This window comes from Gallus gallus, chromosome 20 (genome assembly GCF_016699485.2).
Source record: "Gallus gallus isolate bGalGal1 chromosome 20, bGalGal1.mat.broiler.GRCg7b, whole genome shotgun sequence".
Lineage (NCBI taxonomy): Eukaryota > Metazoa > Chordata > Aves > Galliformes > Phasianidae > Gallus > Gallus gallus.
In genome coordinates this window covers 8,401,115-8,414,634 of record NC_052551.1, presented here as the reverse complement: position 1 = coordinate 8,414,634, position 13,520 = coordinate 8,401,115, and positions in this window count along the sequence as shown.

The following is a 13,520-nucleotide window of genomic DNA, read 5'->3' as shown; positions in this document are numbered from 1 at the left end:
AAGTAGCAGCAGAATTCAGCAATGCTGAGAACACCCAAAGCTCTGTTAGCAGCAAACCTCTCCTTGAAATGACTCAGCCCACCCCGTGCTCACTCTGAGCCGCCCCTCGCACCACCACTGCCACAAGATGCAGTGAGATCTGTGACCTACGCCTCAAGGTCACAGCCATAAACTTGGCAGGCACGTTTTTTCTTCGTCTTCTTTTAAAGACACTTCTAGGTGCAGTTATTCTTACACTGCAGCTGGCTTTTGGGCTTCATCTAGAGGGTATTTCGGGCTGGCTCTCATGGCTGGCATCACCCTGGGTTGCACCACTTCAAAGCAGGCCCCATCCTCTGTCCCAGGTATGACAAGAAATGAGAGCAGCACAGTGGGAGGCTGATGAACGAGGCTCTCACGTGTAACTGCCTGCAGGTAAAATAAAACAGCAACAACAACAAAAAATGTTCCTGTGCTTATAATTACCAAACACCGCATTCAGAGAACTGCTTGGGTCGCCCCAGCCCAACACGGGGACTCTGCAGGAGACACAGACAAAGTGTTCTCAGTTCCCTTTTTCTGCGAAGGACTCTCTGTATCCTCCACTTCGTGATTATTTATTCCTGAGGTGAGTAATTATCAACCGTAGGGAAAGCTGCTGCAGTGTGAGGTGCTGCAAACCCACGGCCGGGAGGAGGGCTGCTCTGCCACACTGTGTGAGTGCACGTGCCCTGCCAATGTCAACCAATGCCACCGCAGCTGAAGTTCTTCTAAAGGCAGGAGACGGAGCCCCCAAAGGGGAGAGGAATGAGGCAGCGCAGGAGCACGGTGTGCTTTTCTGTTTTAGATTCAACGGGAGGCTGAAATCACTGCTCTGGGATGCTGAAGGTCCGCCACACCGCGGGCACAGACACAGCTGCTGACAGCGTGCTCACACGCAGCTCAGTTTCACACGCTGTGAATGCCCCTTCCAAAAATAGCAAAGCAGAAGCACAACACGGGGTGCCCTGTCCACCCACAGCCATGCAAAAGCCGGGTGGCTGCTGGCCATGGGGAGGGCACAGCACCGTGGCAGCCCCCGGCCACCCCACACTGACTCAGCGGCTTCGGTACGACCCATTCCCAGAGGCGAAATTGACTGCTGAGGAGATCCTACCAACGTGACAGCCCGCGAGCGGCTCAACTTCATTTCAGTTATTTCAAGGCAATTCTGGGAGGGCAGAGAGGAGAGCGGTGGGAGCACGGCCGCCAGCCGGCTCTTAAAGAGCACAGCCACATTTTCCCAGTGTTTGGGGCTTTTTCTCTCTTTTTTCTTTCTTCTTCAAGGAAAAAAACAATAATAATACAATAATTCTGAGGACGAAAAACCTCTCATTTTGCTTTGACTTCTCGGGGTTTTTTTGTTTGCTATTCTTCCTTTTTGAACACGTGCATGGATGCAGAGCAGGGCAGCGGCTGAGCCCTGCATTGCCAAGCCAAAGGCTCTGGGTCAGTACAGCAGAGCTCCCCACTGACACCACCAATGCTGTTAAGTACTGCACTGTCGGCTGCCAAGCGCATTACCTGAATGGCTGCTTGGGCTGTGGGGGAAGCAGATGATGTGCTGTTTGCCAGATATTTTCGTAAGTAAGAGATAAGAGAGGCTGGAGGACAGCGAATCAATGTCTTTTTTTAGATCTATGGTACTTGAGGCATCTGTCAATGCTGGAGAGTAAATATTTACTTTCCAACATAAAGTCCATATAATCACTTTTCTATCAGTCACTTACTGCTTCTGAGTGTTTCTTACTACATTGTTGATATTTGCATTAGCTACTTACTTTGGCCATAAGATTCATACAGTTGTCAGCTGCACTCAGACTTCAGCTGAAAATCCCAGGGTCCTGCACCACAGCTGTTGCAATCGCTAATGAAAATGGAAAAGAGAAAGTGGAGATATTTCCCACAGCAAATAGCAGGCAGAGATAAGGATAGAGCTATGGCATGAAGGTTACAATAACAGGCTCTCTCGTGCTCATTAAATTAAGGGTCCCTTTGGATCCACAATGTGCAGGTATGGGCAAGGCAGGAAGGTAGGCACAGTGAGGAAAAAGGTACAATTTGGAGAAGGGAGGTATTATTGACCGCATTATATTGATGAGGGAACTGAGGCAGAGATGGAGAAGATGACCTTGTTCAAGGTCAAGTTCAAAATTGTCCCATGTGGTCAGGAGCTGAACTTACATCTGGAAACTGCAGGCTCAGGAAAATGCCTTGGGACGGTTTTTGCTCTTTGCACACTTAAAACAAGTGGGAAATCACAGGTGCAAGTGTGCTCATGGACAGGTGGAGCTCAGGTGCAACTGGGGAGAGGAGAGCATGGCATGGCTGAGGGCTGGGAGGGGACACTGTTGCAGCCATGGGGCAGTGCAAGAAGAAACAAAGCTGAAAGGGACGTGGTTCAGTGGGCATGGTGGGGATGGGTTGACTGTTGGAACAGATGACCTTAGTGGTCTTTTCCAGCCTTCATGACTCCATGAAAGCTTCTGGAATGACCCAAAAGGAACCCTCAAACAGCAGGGCCAGGCACACAGCAGAGATGAGCCCGTCAATGCTAATGGATATGATTAATTTTCAAACACGAGGGACAAAGAAAAAACAAAACAGGCAAACAAGCAAGCACGGTTTATGGCTTAAGAAGACCCCAGCAACAATCTTTGCTGGGCCATTAATCTCAACCTGCATCTCTCCCAGCTGCACTCCCGCATACGTCGTGCCACGGGCCAAATTCTGGCAGTTATTCCCTCTCACTCTCACCTTGCTGTACAAGCCCTAATTCAAACTGATGGAGCTCTTCACACAGAAAGCTGCTTCTCAGCGTGCGGGTGGCAGGACGTGGCCAACAGCTCACCGCTCTGTGCCTGCCCGCTGCCATGCCCTCTTCTCTTCCCTCTTCCTTCCCGCAGTGAATGGTCAGCATTCTCACCACCCCGGCGTGTTGACATGCCTGAAATTTCTCTGCTTCACTGCCCGTGCTCTTGGAAGCATTTTGCTGCTCTCTCACCTCTCCGTGAGAGAGACACATTCATCTGTCAGCTTATCGGAGGAATTTCCAACAATCCGTGGCAACGCTACAAGTCTCAATCTTGCTGTAAGTACCCAAAGCCAATTAGCAAACAGAGATGTTCCCCACTCACGTAGCACACCGGTGGCCTACGGGCTGCTTTTGCCGAGTTATTATTGCTATTATTACTATTATTGCTATTATTGCTGTTTAAGGCAATTACTGATATATATATATAGATGCACGTCATTTTATGTATTTATTCATTCGTTTTCGCAGGACTGACGGCGAATGCAGAAGCACACAGCAGCACGTTGGCCAACCAGTCCCCACCACAGGACCCCCCCACCCCCCCGGAGCTTTCCCCTCTCCCGACGCTCTCCGGGCTCCCATCGCGGTGCGGCGGGGCCGGAGCCCCGCACCGGGGCTGCTGCTTTCCGCGAGTGCCCTCTCCTGGAAGCTCCTCCTGGGCTCCTCCGGGTACCGAGCTGCTCTGTTTCAGCTCGTAGCCCGCGCCCGCAATCCTCCCGTAGAGGCTGTGCCGCAACCTGAAGTGTATTCGGGAGCATCGTGCGCCCTCGCGGCACGCTGCGCTTCTCCCAGGTGCTATTTCGGCTCCGCTGCAGCCGTTCATCTTTCCGGCGTGCTGTGAGCTGGGTGAGAGCTCGACCCTGCTGGCACACAGCCTGCGTTTGCATGCGGAAGGTATCACTGGGAAGTGACATTGTTGGGGTGACGCTGGGGTGACACTGGGATGATGTTTGGGGCATTTACCTTCCATATTCCTGGGTGGTTGTTTTTTTTCTGAGGTGGATCCATGCATTTCCCAAAGTTTGGATCTAAAGACTGAAAGCTGTCCTGGCAGAGCTGGCTTTGAGTACTGCTGAGGAACGACACTCAGCCCAGCTTGGAGACAGAGAGCAGCACCCAGTGCTGAATCCATGCAGGTGGGCAGCGCCCTGACGTGCCTGAACACACTGATGCATACTTCTGCACCCCTTCCCTGCAGGCACCTCTCCCTTCCCCTTCAGTCACCCCCTCCAGCCCGGTGAATCCTTCTAAAAAATGGCCTTTATTTGAAACTGGGGCACAAGCAGCTTTCCCCAGAAGCAATAGTTTTTCTTACAACCAATAAAGCACCCAGCGAGCCGATGGCTGGTTGGAAGGCAAAGGTCGTTCCCTCCACGAGATCCCAGCATGATGAACCAGTTAAGAGGAACTCAGGCCAATTTATTTCTTGATAGATAACGATAGGAGTTTTCACCGGGGATCTGTAATTTTCTATTGATGAAAATCTGCCTTTTCTGATTTGCAGAGTTATCTGTCTTTCTAAACTTCAGGGCTCTTGCCAAATTCGCAGGCAGCCCTGTGAAAGCGCCGTGTCCCACAAGAGCCATGTATTTTAATATGAAGTAGTTTTCTTTGCCCTGGATCCAGGAGTGGTTCTCCATGCTGACAACCCATAAAAGACCTAATGACCCATCTGAGGGACATTAACGGCGCGCTGGCCATTGGAGACGGTGGGTTTGTTTGTTTTCAGCCCCCTGCTTGGGATTGTAATTTCAGGAGAGGATCTTTGGGGTTGAGTTGGGTCCTCCGGGCCTTTTAGCACGGTGTAATTAAAAATCACACCGAAGGGTAGCTTAGCCCTTAATGTTTAAAGCCTGGTGTGTCAGGTGCTGGGCAGTCAAGCCTTGCTCAGCAGCCTGGGCTGGCAGCTGGTTTCGCCTTTCCAACCCTCTGCCCACAGCCCCTAGCCCCATTTTTAAATGCAAGGATAAATTCCAGCACTTTCGCCCCAGTGCACTGAGATCATTCTCAAGGACAGAGTTTGGTGGGAATCTGTGGATAAATCAGTGCCTCTGCGAGCTTCAGTGGGTCCTCTCCAACTCAACCTGCCCTCCAAAGGGGCCTTTTCAGGCAAAACCCCATTATTGCTTCCACCTGCAGAAGGGACTGCTATTTGAAGGAATTCTTGTCTTCTAATTTACTTGGCTCATCATATAATTTAGCAGCATATAAAAGCAAACTATTTACACCTTGCTGTATTTTCATGATCTGTAGCCAATGTTTGTGTTTAGCTTGGAATTATGATCCAGCTCTGTTCTGAGTCAGAAAAGCAAAATTTTGGGGTGACACACCAAGGTCAAAGCCTTTCTGCTCTCAGTATGGGAATGCTTCGCATCAGCAGTGAGCACCATTGCGTTTCTTCCTAGAAGAGCAGCGATGCAGTGGCACGGCTGCCCAGGGAGGTGGTGGGCTCACCATCCCTGGAGGTGTTCCAGAGCCACGGAGATGTGGCACTGAGGGATGTGGGCATGGTGGGGTGGGCTGGGGTTGGACTTGGGGATCTTAGAGGACTTTTCCAATCTTAATGACTCTATGATTGCAGGGAGAGGAGAGAATCTGCATGAGGCCTACTCCTGGCTACCTGTGCACAGCCCAGAGGGATTCATCTCCCCCAGCTCATCTCTGCCTGCCATTCACACACCTCTCCCCATCACCCTCAGCCCACCCAAGGGTGTCCCCATCAAGATATCCTTCCACCAGTGGCCAACAGAAGACAAGTCATAGAATCACAGAATCATTACGGTTGGAAACAACCTGTAAGATGACCAAGTCCAATCATTGACCCGTCGCCACCATACTGATCAGGCCTTGGAAGTGCCAGGATCCCCACTGAGGCGCACTCAGCATCCCATATCTCACACTGATCCCCCACTATCTTCCCTCACTGCTTCCAAAACAGGTACTTGCATGTTCTTCAGCCTTCAGGAGTCCTGTTATGCACTGAAGAGCTTCTCTTATTTCTTTTTTCCTATTTTTTTTTTTTTTTTTTACCCTTGGAGTGCCCTAATTATACAGAGCATTGATTTTACAATGCATTCATGGATTGATTGTACTGCCACGCTCCTCCCACAGGAAACAGCTTGCACACGAGCACTTTTTGATCTCTCCAAAGTATTCCCTGAGGTGAATCAATGGCTCTTGCATCTTGTCTCTTGCTTTAGTATAGGAGAAGCTGAAGATGTTTTGCTGCTGAAATGAGCGTGAAGAAAAATATCTGAAAGGAGGAGAAGAGAAGGAGAATGATTCACTTCTTCCCACCTCCCCCACCCCCCCCCAAAAAAAAACTGTCTCATGTACAGCAAAGTATGTTCTTGTTAACATAATGCTCCCATCCAGCACAGGGACTTCGATATAATTATCTTTAATAAACTGGCTGAGATAAAAGTGATGATGTCTTAAGAAACAGAGTGAATAGTAATATATGTATCTATATAGAAGCACGAAATGACATGCTAAAATGAGGAGAAAGAGGCAATTTACGTATTTTATGGCTTTGGCACCTCTGTAACAGATATCTTGAGCACAGCGCTGTTAACCAGACCAAACTTTTTCGAACAGCCCATCTCTGTTAGCCTGAATTGATGGCACCAGCTCTGCTTTCTAGCGATGCGATGTGAAGGGGGTAATGGATTAGAGCCAGATTCATGCTGAAGGCTCCAATCTGTGTGTCTTAATGACCGCATTCAGCAGCAGCCCCAGCGCTGATCCTGCCCCCCCCATCCCGATGCCAAGGGGAGGCCCCGGAACCTCCGTCCCTTCCTTCATCCAGTGCAGATTTAGGTCAGATTCAGAAAAAAAAAGCCATGACCTTGACAAAATCTTCCCCAAATAGAGATTAATTCCAAGTGAGCCCCTCGCCGGACATAAAAGGGGCGATTCCTGCTGCCAAATGCTGCACACAAAGGGTTTGATTTCTTCTTAGGTTAATTCTGGCGAGTGCACTTCTGCCCATTAGATTGCTCAGTATTCATTTCGATCTGTGCAGGGTTCATTTCGGCGTTCTCTGCTGAGAGCTTTGCTGATTGCTGCGTTAATTACCATCCCGGCGCTGCCTCGTTAGCACGTGCCAGCACAGTGCCAACCTCCAGTGATGGGACCCCTCTGCCTCCTGCTCCCCCCGGCCCCAGCGCTGCTGCCAAAGCCCAGCAGAAGTTCGGTGCTTCCCTTTACTCAGCACATTCCAGAGGAAAAGCCAAAGAAAGAGAAGCAGAGGGGAAACAAATCCTTCTGTTCAGCAGCTCAACAGCACCCAGACTGAAATAGTGGTGGGGAGAAGGGAGGGGGGGGTGGCAAATTGCAATTTTCAACCTGGGTCTCCCCAAGGTTATTGCTCTCTGTCCTCTTCTTTGTCCTGTGCTGCTGCTGAACTCTGCATTGCAGCACAACGTTGGGTTTCTCTCTCCGTTTTCAGGCATGCGAACACCCACCCATAGAGCGCTGCTGTGCAGGTGTGTGGGCGCATGCAGAATGCAGTTGTTTGTGAGAGATATATGCACATGAAATACAAAAGTAGGTTATTTCTTACCTGGTGAGCCCAAGTCTCCGATTGCTGGCTCGTATGAAATATTTAGATCATGCACAAGAGATAACTCAGAAGATATAATGTCAATGTACGAAGGGAAGCTAGCCTTTATTATCACAGGTGTAAATTTTCACACCTCTGTTATCAATTTTGTAATTATAACCGGATTTCCTGGTAAAGTAATTTACTACTTGCTACTATATAGGATGAAGAAAATGATCATTTATCCACCTGCAACTCAATTAAATATTCATTGTCCCCAAAAAAAGGAGGAGAGAAGGTTTAAATCACTTCCAGAGTGTTCTCTAGGTTTTATTTTATGTAAAGGGGAAGAAGTTTGCCTTCCGAACAGCAGAGATTGGAGGACACAAAAAAGACCATGGGACCGCAGTAGCTCGGGCAGATGGATCCTATGGAAGGAGCCCAATTTGCGACTGTGAGAAGTCTCCAAGTCCCAATCAGCGCTAATTACTCAGGGGCTGAGCTCTCAGCACCTTTCTCCTTCTCTCCCGTTTGGCCATCCCCTGCCTCTGCTCTGTCAAAGCCTCTGTCATTAAACCTGTAATGTCCCGTGGCTCCAAACACGCTTTGGCTGTTGGCTAATTCGCAGCGCGACTTTTATTCCGAAGGCTTCTCCAACAGCCTGATTATATAATAACAGCTTGCTCATTGCCCCGAATATAAATAGTTGAAGTATCCCTCGAGAATGGACACAGCTGGTGGAACTACCCATATTAGCACCGCATTAATATTTATGGCAGTGCTGTGTAAGTATGCAAAATATTGGCAGCCCTCCATGCAAAAGTGTACACATCTGTCATGGACGGCTTCGCAGCGCACGCAGGTGAGGGGGTGGGATGTGATGTCTCTGAGCTCTGTCCCACGCTGTCTGCTCACCGCTGAGACCCCGTGAATAGCGGGGAGGGATGGAGGCTGCTGCCTCGCCAGCACCCCGCTGTGATTTATCGGGGTTTGTTTTGGCTTATGCAGCGAGATATTAAAGAACGTGATGAGAAGCGGCTAATTGTACATATAACCTTTAAGATGTCTCGGACAGGATTCCAGTCTTCACCTCGGGTTATAAAGAGAAAGTAATGGGGCCATAAAAACACATTTAAGTAGGCCTTTAAAGTTTAAGGGGAGTTTAATTGCGGGTGCTGCGGTGCCTGGGAGCAGAGCCCGGGGGGCTTCTCCCTGGGAGAGGAACAGTGAGGCCTCTGCCAGCCCTGTGGGGGTTGGTTTGTGCTAATAAATGTCCTGGCTGCAGGTCAGGTGGCAAATGAAAGTGGTATTTAATGGCACAGATCCTCACCTGGTGTAAAGCAGCAACGTCCAGTGCATCGTTCAAACCTGGATCCTGCTGACCTGCCTGCGTCTCTATGGGAGATGTCGCAGCTCAGCTCATTGCACAAGTGAGGAGTAGAGCAGATGTGAGCCAAGCCATTTTCTCGGGGCTGTTCCCACTGCTCTGGGCAGCTGTTTCCTGCCCACCACCCTCTGGTGCAGAACCTTTTCCTGCTATCCAACCTGAAGAAGTAGAGCCCTAGAAAGCAAAACCAAACAAGCAGCATTTCTAACAACCCTTTGTCCATGAACACCTTTGGGCTTCAGTCCAACACTCACAGCTTGCACTTGCAGCTCAGGAACCTCCAAGCTGACAACTGGCTGAGGACTGACAATTCTAAATGACACAGAAATAGGGAGCTGGGGTTGTTCAGCTTGTGGAAGTCTCTAGGGTGACCTCACTGCATGACCTTATTGCACCCTTCTAGTACTTAAACAGAGCTTATAAACAGGAGGGGACAAAGGCAAATGGTTTTAAACTAAAAGACGGGAGATTTCAACTGGATGTGAGGAGGAAATTCTTTGTTCAGAGTGCAGTGAGGCCCCAGCACTGCTGCCAGAGCTGTGGGTACCCCATCCCTGGAGGTACCTGAGGACATGGATGGGGCCCTGGGCAACCAAACTGATGGGGGGCAACCAGCCCATGGCAGGGATGGGGCTGGGGGGGCTGGGAGGTCCCTTCCAACCCAACCATTCTATGATTCTATGACTCTGATTCTGCAACTCTGTGATTGTATGACTCTACGACATGCAGACCTTAATGGCAAAGCTAGCGGAGCTGCAGGATGACACCACTGAAGAAATGACCCCGGTGTGATAGCAGTGCAGTATTTCAGCTGCGACCTCAAACTGGTATCCCTCTGCGCTGCTCCGAGCTCAGCACCACAATTCTGCTGTTGCACAGGCACTGCTGGCTCTCACCCCACAGCGGGAAGCACCCAAGTGTTGGACATTTGCAGCTTACAGGAGAATCAGTTTGGAACACGCAGCAAACGGGGGCCGACCCGCAGGCAGCTCAGCTCAGGGCTGGCAGCCAGCGTGGCCTGCGCAGCATCAGGGGATGCAACGTGAGACAGCTTCTTTCCTTCCCAATCAATCCGTCAATCCCGCATTCCCCTCGGAGCCAACGTTGACAGAGCAATAAATAATGGGCTGGCAGCAGCACGGGCAGGGAAGGGCTCCTCCACCTCCTGCCAGGGGTCAGCGCCTGAGCTGCGGGGATTGGGGGAGAGTTTGGGGAGCATCTCAAGTAGGTTGGCTCTGCACGCACACACACACTCTGCAAGGATGGCTCATGGCTGGGAGTGATGCAGGAGCCCAAGTGTTGGCACTGGGCACCCAGGGACCGCAGATGGGGGGGTTCAGCAAGGGGTGACCCCACCCCCCTCCGCCCTCCCAAGCACTCCAGGTGAGATTAATGGATAAAACATTATCGCTGTATCAATGCCTTTTTAGCAAAGATGAAGTACGTTTCGAAGCTAATTTAGGCCAGCAGACAAATGGCTTAAAGAAGAGCTACTGTACTGAAAAATGTTCGTGTCATTTTTTCCCCAAATCATAGTTTCAATGCACACAGCCTCAGCCTGACATTCTGAATTATGGCTTTTATTAAACATTAGTAATAGAGTGCACTTAAATCATGGTTTCCCTGTAAAAGAGAGATGTGTTCAACTCAGATCTGCACATTTTAATGCCATATTTCTTCCTTTTCCTCTCCCCGCAAGATAAATTTACTTACTCCACAAAAATGTTTTGCTGAAAAGAATAATTCATCCTTCAGTGTCCATCTAATGTACCTTGTGAGTAATGTGAAACGATGCAAAAATTACAATGCACCGGCCATGTCTGGAATGCTTAGATGCCTCCGAGTTAGAGGTTATGCACACACGGTATTGAAATTAGATTTAACAACTATCATCTTTTACTATGTTGCTTTGATGATTTTTTTTTCTCTTTTATAGCTTTGATCAGATGCCTCCTGAATACATTGCTGCCTGCAAACCTCAGGATCTGCTGCTCAGCCAACAGCCAGGTTGCCAATATCTGCGTGTTGTGTTTTTTTCCTTCTTTTTTTTTTAAGTGAGAATATTTGTAGCCACAATTTGCTCGAGCAGGCAAAATTCACATCTTTTGATTTGTGTCCTGCGGGCCTAAAATCTGCTTTCTCCTCCCCGTGGTGTGACTCTCTGCGTGGTTTCAAGGAGCTGTGAGCAGGGGGTGGGGGTGGCTGCGAAAGGAGGGTGAGCTGATGCTTCTGCATCACATGTGGGGTCCGTGGAGGAGCTGAAAGGTGGGAAGGTGACACCATGCTGGTATCAGCTATGGGAATGGCATCCCCTTGGCACCCATTTTTGTTCTGCTAAGCCCCCAGAGGCGCTTGCAAAGTTGGTACCCTGATACCCTCATCATGAGCCGTGTGGACCAAGAGCTCCTGTCGCAGCACAAAGCACAGCAACTCACTCTTACCCAAATTCCCAGCCCAGACCCTCCAGGTGCACACGCACGCACAAGCAGAGCCAGCCTTGCAACACGACCTTTATTTAAAGGACGCAACCACAGCGTTGAATCAATGTGCTCTGCATCGGAGCTGCATTGCAGTGTCAGCACTGGGACGCATCCAGCTGCAGCTCTTCCCCCAGACCCCCGCCACCTCCTGACCCACGTGGACCTCTGCTTGCAGAGCGGGTGGGCTTGACATGACCAAGCACCCATAGGGCTGGTGGATTTGCTGAAGACACCAACAGGGCGAACTCAGCATGGAGTTTAAAACCGAGAAAAGATGCATTCAGTAAGCACTGCCAATTTTTTTCTGCTTTGTGTATCGGTAGCGTGGTGCAGACATTAACTAATTGGTCCCCCAAGGCTCCTACAGCATCAACAGGGAAAGCAGCAGCCCTTCCTTGCCAGCCCCTGGTCCCGGGGGGGCCAAAAGCCCCATCCCTGCAGAGCTCTCTGGGACCCCCGCCCTCCCTGCAGGGCTGGAACTCACACAGAGCACCACAGGGATATTTATCACTTTCAAAGGGTTTCCTTTGCAGTGGTACCTGGGAGTCCCAGCAGGGCAATGATCCCATTATAGAAAGCCTGTAGGAAAACCACTCTTGCAGATTGTTTGTAAGAGTGTTATAAAAGTGTGACTAAGGGAAGCAGCGACGCATATAGCACACAGCAGTTTAGCGACGTGAAATTTCTAATGGCATCTCTATTGGCTCGGTAGCAATTCCAAGGCTCTCAGAAAAAGCTCTTCTGAGCTCACTGCTTTGCAGAAAGAGTCCCCAAAGAGAACATAACAGGCTCCCCAGCTTGACCTGCTGGCTTGTTATTGGGGCCTGAAGTGATCGCTGCGCTATCGCTTGGGGGCTGAGAGCAGGAAAAGCACTGGGACACGGGTGTTGGCATCCACTGCTCTGTGGCTTTGGCTGTCTTCACTACAATCCCCTTCAGTGAACTTCAGTTCCATTCAAATGTCCTCTCAAAGAGCATAAATGTTCCAAAATGGGGTAGAAGAACCTTCAGCACATTAGCTAATAGCACATCAGAGGAAGTGCCTGGCTGCGACGGTAACCTCAGCAGGCATCTTTACATGGGAGGACGTAAACTGTCTCTGAATTATTTATTGAACCAAAGACATCAAATTGGACAATTAACCTTGAAAACTTAATTCAAGCACCATAAAAGAAACATCTCCTGGAAAAAAAAAAAAAAAAACCAAACAACAACACAAAAGTGTCCTTAATAAAAGTCAGAAGAACTGGAGCAGGTTCCGCCATGGTCAGGAGCTGGGAACTCGTGCATGTTTGGTATCAGCACTGGAGGTGATTTGACAGCCAGGAGAGCAAGGCAGAGCATCCCCAGAGCCCTCCGCATGCTCAAAAGGTGCTGCATCTTCACTCCCACTGCAGAGGGAGCATGGGCAGCCTTAAACCTGCTGTGGCTTCCGTGTGCCTCGGTTTCCCTTGGGAGATCACAAGGCAGCTTCTCCCCTCGCTTCCCTCTGCTGTGGATGTGCTGCTGCTTAGTGCAGTGCCACGCTGTGCTCTTCCGACACCACCAAGTGATGGAAGCTGCAGACGGCTCCAGCAATTTATTCTGTTTAATTTCCTCCACAAAGGTGTTTTATCCTCACTAATAAAACGAGTGGAACTTGATCATTTCTAAAATATTGTCCCTTCTAAATCTTTATGGCTCAAAGTGGACTGAGATCATTAGAAGTTACTTTATGTGCAGCTCAATCAGCTCCAAAGGGCTATCTCAGTCACTCTGTGCTTGCTGAGAGCAGATCCCATTTCCCAGAGGCAAAAGGACAATACTTAATCACTTCCTCGCTTGTTAGGTGTTTTAACAAGTTGTATTAAGCTCCATCAGTTGGAGCTTTCATGCCAGATTAAAAATGATAGTTCACTTCTCCGTTATTACAGGACATCATTTGTTTTCTTTTATTTTGCTGGGCACTTGCATGCCACTGTAATTTCACATGAAAATATATGACTGATGTCACCCAGAAGTAATTAGGTTTTAAAAGCCTTGATTGCAATAGACACGAGCGTTACGGCTTTATGGTGCCAGTGCACGGCCATACATTTTATAGCTGTTGATTCTGCAAGTATTTCATAGATCTGTCAATAGGAATAAGTTAGCTGATGTTGACTGGAACTATTAATCAGAAGGAAAGAGAAGATGTACTCTTATTTCTGTGCTCAGACCAAATAACTCCGAACTCTCCATTTGTGTTAAAAGTCATGGTGGGAGCTATGGAAACTTCTGGTGTGGTGACCAGAGGGA